This window comes from Leuresthes tenuis, unplaced genomic scaffold (assembly GCF_036924035.1).
Source record: "Leuresthes tenuis unplaced genomic scaffold, fLeuTen1.0.hap1 SCAF_89, whole genome shotgun sequence".
Taxonomy (NCBI): Eukaryota; Metazoa; Chordata; class Actinopteri; order Atheriniformes; family Atherinopsidae; genus Leuresthes; species Leuresthes tenuis.
The window spans coordinates 199,839-205,584 of record NW_027325443.1 but is presented as its reverse complement, the minus strand read 5'-3'; the positions used below and the strand labels follow the sequence as shown (position 1 = coordinate 205,584).

At 47.8% G+C, this 5,746-nt stretch overlaps 3 non-coding genes and 1 pseudogene across 3 annotated transcripts; all 4 read right to left on the bottom strand.

The window, feature by feature from the left end:
• Positions 1-1,513: 1,513 nt before the first annotated feature.
• On the bottom strand, positions 1,514-1,724 carry LOC140286388 (U2 spliceosomal RNA; annotated as a pseudogene).
• A 2,517-nt stretch (positions 1,725-4,241) lies between these two features.
• LOC140286380 (U2 spliceosomal RNA) lies at positions 4,242-4,429 on the bottom strand. Its single transcript, XR_011911207.1, has one exon. It is a non-coding gene; the product is annotated as a U2 spliceosomal RNA (small nuclear RNA).
• A 275-nt stretch (positions 4,430-4,704) lies between these two features.
• On the bottom strand, positions 4,705-4,818 carry LOC140286393 (U5 spliceosomal RNA). The gene has a single exon (XR_011911212.1). It is a non-coding gene; the product is annotated as a U5 spliceosomal RNA (small nuclear RNA).
• Positions 4,819-5,229: 411 nt separating this feature from the next.
• Positions 5,230-5,419, bottom strand: LOC140286379 (U2 spliceosomal RNA). Its single transcript, XR_011911206.1, has one exon. It is a non-coding gene; the product is annotated as a U2 spliceosomal RNA (small nuclear RNA).
• Between the last annotated feature and the right edge of the window lie 327 nt (positions 5,420-5,746).

Here is a 5,746-nt window from a genome sequence, read left to right as displayed (position 1 = left end):
CTTGTCAATGCCAGTGTGTAGGTTTGGCCAAGGAAATGTGAGGGCGAGTACCACAAACATTAAAAAAATCGAATTGCTCTGGAGTGAGCGACACAGCCAATAAAGTAGGCGCACATATTTTTTCACTTCTTCTCATAGTCATTGTCAGGCCCCAAAGAAATGTGTGATGTGCAGTGCAAATCAGCAGGTTGCATGAAATCAGAAAGGGGTGAAACTAACGCTTTTGCTTCTTCCACTAGTTGTTGTGAAAAAGGAGAGCTGGGAAGTTTCCACTCATAAGCATATGTAAGTGCAGATGAATCAAACTGCACTGCTGTGAAAACTTTGTCAGGCTGTAACATAACGTTAATACCCTCTGGTGTAGAAGTTAAAATAATGCCTAATTTACACATGAGATCACAGCCCATTAGGTTAATGGGACACAACTCTGATAACAAAAATGAGTGTTTGAAGGAGAGCCCATCGGGAGTGACACACGCAATGGGCGATGTCATTTTCTCCTTCACAACCTGGCCTGATGCAGACATAGAGTAAACGTGGTTTCCACTTAACTTTGGAGGACAATCAAACTCCCCTGACGTCACTACTGATGAACATAAGTTCCTATATTCTGAGAGAAATATCTTTGCTCTAGGACGGAAATAGCATGCAAAACTTTACTACGTGAATCACAGTCGGCAAGCGTTTCTTCACTACACAGAGCAGGAAAAATGTGTGAGTGTGTTTGTGCTATCACCCATTAGTGGAGGCTCCGCTGCCGCGTGACGTCCAGAACCTGCCTCCCACCCTCAGTCAGCCTTTGGCCAAATTTCATCACTTTTCAGCTGTGGACAGTCCTTCTTCCAGTGTCCAGTCTGGCCACAGTAAAAACAAATATTCGGATCATAGCTCTGGCGTGGCCCATTTCGACCTCCTCTCTCACACGTCCACGTCTTCGACTTCGGCCTCGTGCTCTGTTTACACCAACTGCGTAATACATGGTCATGGCTGCCAAATGCAGCTCCTTTTCACACTTGTCCCTTTTGGTTGTCTTACGCGTCTCAACTTGGTTCTGAGCATGGCGAGCATATCGGCGAACGTCAGCCAAACGAGGACCCTCATACCATCCCACGTAAATGTTCTTTACTTCAGTGGCGACATCTGGCATGAGGCCTTTAATTATTGCATCGCAAACTGTGGCCTTCTCTCAGCCAAACACCTCTGATCTCGCTTTTCATGATGTAAGGTTGGGCATGCAGACCTTGCTTCACCTGCTTTTCACTAAATATAGTCGGACATTCACACCTTCTTGCAGCCGAACACTTCCGCTCCACCTTTTAGTGTTCTATCACACCTTTTTTTTCACCGCATTTTATAGATAATGGTTGGAAATTCTAAACCACTTCTCCTGGTTAGCCCGCACTCGGCTCGCTCCCAGAGCCGTGTTAAAGTCTGCTTCGCATTCACTCTCTTTTCTCAGCAGATTAAAGAAACTTCCATCCTGCACCGCTGTTTGCTTTTTCACAAGAGCAGAGGAGAGCGCACCGTTCCCAGCGGCACTGCAGTACCGGGTCGATGCTTGGAGTGAACGGAGCAAGCTCCTTTTTCAACTCCTATTGATAAAAATCCATTTAATATGTAGTCCTTGCATAGACATATCACATATTAAACTGATAAGTACAGATTTTTTTTTTTTTTTTTTTTTTTTTTTTTTTTTTTTTTATTACAAAACTTCCAAGAAACATTTAGAACAACATGACAAAACAGTCAAAGTAATGCTTTACATGTCCGACACAAAAACCATACAAACATAAGAAACAACCACAAAGAAACACTACCCGCTCATGAAAATAAAGTCTTCCATCGCTCTCTTGCAGCGTGATACCCGTACTTTTCCTCCTCCATTCTTCTCATGCATCCAATCTCTGCCCTCACCCTTGCCACCACCCTTCCCACCTGCCAGTCCACATTGTTTTTAATCAACGCCGTCCTTGCATCCCACAGCGCCACCTTTCCCATAGACAGAACCAACCATAACAGAAAACCCTCCCTACCTTTCCCCCTTAAACCCAAGCCCAGCATTATCATGTCATACTTTAAAGACCCCAATCTTGGAAAAAAAAGAACCAACTCAACCCACACTTTTGTTGCAAACCCACATTCCCAAAACACATGCTCAATTGTCTCATCAGCCCCACACCCCTCCCTTGGGCACAAACTCCCCCGTGTCAACCCGTGTCTATTTAAAACTTCCCTGACTGGCAACCTCCTGTGTAAGGCGAGCCAATTTATATCCCTCGCCCTGTTTGTGAGACCTTTCTGCTGTGTGAAAACCCACCCTTGTTGCCCCACCCCATACACCCCCACCAGCCCCCTTTTTTCCACCAGAGCCCTGTACAGGCGCCGGTGACTGAAGCACAGGTCCCCCTCCTGACACTCTGGGTGCTTTTTCCCCCAGCATACCACCTGCCTATAATACGGGGGTAAGACATCCCCCTTTGGCCTTCTATTGTCCCAGGACACCAATCTCCTGAAGGGGAATGACAACCAAAACAGCAAAAGTGCCTGAAAATGATGGCCACTTGTCTGTTGCACAGACCTGCACAAAAAGGAAAAGAAAACCACATCCAACTTAAGTGGGATGTCCGGCACACCCCTCCCTCCCATCCGAACTTCCTGGTACATCCACTCCCTTCTCACATATTCATACCCCCCCCATACAAAGGAAAAAACATCTCTCATGAAACTTCTCCTATATTGAGGAGGTAAAGGAAAAACATACGCTAGGTATACCAAAAATGGCAAAATATCAGCCTTCAAAACCAGCACTCTACCACTTAAGGAAAGTTGCCGGGATTTCCACAGCCCCATCCGCGAACGGGCTGCAGCCAGACGCCTTCCCCAATTTAATTCTGCACTCCCTTCTCCCTGAAACTCTACCCCCAGGACTCTCACTGGGCCCTGGCACTGGGGCAGACCAGCTAGGCCTCCCACCCTACCAGCCCATGGTCCAAAAAACTTAATGGTGGACTTCCCTAAGTTCACCTTGGCCCCCGACACTATTGAAAAACTCTCCACCACTTCCAACAGCCGTGTGACCGACCTCTCTGTTGTCAAAAAAAAGGTCATGTCATCCGCATACTGCATCACTGTCAACTTGTCCGGACCTGCTCCAGGAAGGTGCAGACCCACCACACCCGGGTCCCCCCGCACCACCGAACCCAGCGGCTCCATGTAAGCCACAAAGAGCAGCGGGGAGAGTGGGCATCCCTGCCTCACCCCAGTTCTCTGTGCCACCACTGTACCCAAGTGCCCGTTCACCATAACTCTGCTCCCCACCCCCTTGTACATGATCTCCAACCACTCTATAAAACGGGGCCCAAATCCCATCCTCTCCAAAACTGCAAAAAGAAACCTGTGGTTCACCCTGTCAAACGCTTTCTCCATATCTAACCCCACCAAACTCATATTGATCCCCCGCTCCTCCACCCAATGAATACAGTCCCTCACCAATCCCAGATTCCACTGTATTAGCCTTCCCTCCACCCCACACGTCTGATCCTCATGGATTACATGAGGTAGAGCCTTCCGAAGACGACCAACTAGGACTCGAGCCACAATTTTGTAGTCCACACAGAGCAACGTGATCGGCCTATAGCTTTCCATTCGCTCCCTGTTTTGATCATGTATGGTTGGACATTCGCACCTTTTCTCACCCGCTTTTTGCAAACTATGGTCGGCCATTCACAGCTTCCTCTCCACCATACTTGTATGGTGGGATATTCACACCCACTTGCATCCGAAGACCTCCGCCCCCACTTTTGTTGATATTTAGCCGATCATTCGCACCTTACCCGCTTTTGGCAAACTATGGCCTTCTTGCAGCCAAAAACCTCTGATCTCGCTTTTGATGATGTAAGGTTGGGCATTCAGACCTTGCTTCACCTGCTTTTCACCAAATATAGTCGGACATTCACACCTTCTTGCAGCCGAACACTTCCGCTCCACCTTTTAGTTTTCTATGGGGCATTCACACCTTTTTTTACACCGCATTTTATAAAAACACCACAGGAACACCGTATTGAGGCTTTGTTCTGACCGCTCATTCGGTGTCGCGTTTCTTTCAAGCAATTCTCCTGGTTAGCCCGCACTCGGCTCGCTCCCAGAGCCGTGTTAAAGTCTGCTTCGCATTCACTCTCTTTTCTCAGCAGATTAAAGAAACTTCCATCCTGCACCGCTGTTTGCTTTTTCACAAGAGCAGAGGAGAGCGCACCGTTCCCAGCGGCACTGCAGTACCGGGTCGATGCTTGGAGTGAACGGAGCAAGCTCCTTTTTCAACTCCTATTGATAAAAATCCATTTAATATGTAGTCCTTGCATAGACATATCACATATTAAACTGATAAGTACAGATACTACACTTGATCTTAGCCAAAAGGCCGAGAAGCGATAACTGTCCACTGGTTCACGTCCGAGGGCCCTTCCTGGCACAATGCGCACTTGTAGCGGTGTTCGTTTTATGGCCATAGTGTCACTTTGCACCTCCGCCCACCCGCTGCACTGAGCACTCTTCAACCCTTTTAAATGGTATAACTTTACACTACCGCACGCTCCAGCGAGCACCATTCAAGCAACATCGGCACAGTCGCAACAAGTAAGGCGACTCTACTCAGAGAAGTCACTCTGCACAGTAACAAGATTTCTTTTGCACAGACAGAAAGGGCTTCACCCGCAAAGGTAAAGCCTGCCAAAAATAGAAACAATTCATTAGTGCTGCTCTCCACGGAAGTCTTTAGTAAAAGGCGAAAGACTTGTACATTATGAAGAGAAACCAGTGTATGATTATCCATCACTGCGGGAGCAGGGCATCAGGCTAGTTGGCATAGCCACCTTCCCCATGGTGAGCTTTGCTTGGTTGAGACGCTTGCTCCCCCCCCTTGCTCCTCGGCTGACCAAGTAGGAACAATCGGGCCCTATTCGATGGCTGCCTTGTCTTTTACTCTGTGCAAAAGACAAGGCAGCCACAAACAACACGGGAACACCGTATTGAGGCTTTGATCTGACTGCTCATTCGGTGTCGCGTTTCTTTCAAGCAATTCTCCCGGTTAGCCCGCACTCGGCTCGCTCCCAGAGCCGTGTTAAAGTCTGCTTCGCATTCACTCTCTTTTATCAGCAGATTAAAAGAAAGTTTCATCTTAGGCTCCCTGAAACTTCCATCCTGCACCGCTGTTTGCTTTTTCACAAGAGCAGAGGAGAGCGCACCGTTCCCAGCGGCACTGCAGTACCGGGTCGATGCTTGGAGTGAACGGAGCAAGCTCCTTTTTCAACTCCTATTGATAAAAATCCATTTAATATGTAGTCTCGCATAGAGGACATATCAGACATTAAACTGATAAGAACAGATACTACACTTGATCTTAGCCAAAAGGCCGAGAAGCGATAACTGTCCACTGGTTCACGTCCGAGGGCCCTTCCTGGCACAATGCGCACTTGTAGCGGTGTTCTTTTTATGGCCATAGTGTCACTTTGCACCTCCGCCCACCCGCTGCACTGAGCACTCTTCAGCCCTTTTAAATGGTATAACTTTACACTACCACACGCTCCAGCGAGCACCATTCAAGCAACAACTTTGCACTCCAGCTTCGAACATCGGCACAGTCGCAACAAGTAAGGCGACTCTAGTCAGAGAAGTCACTCTGCACAGTAACAAGATTTCTTTTGCACAGACAGAAAGGGCTTCATCCGCAAAGGTAAAGCCTGCCAAAAAT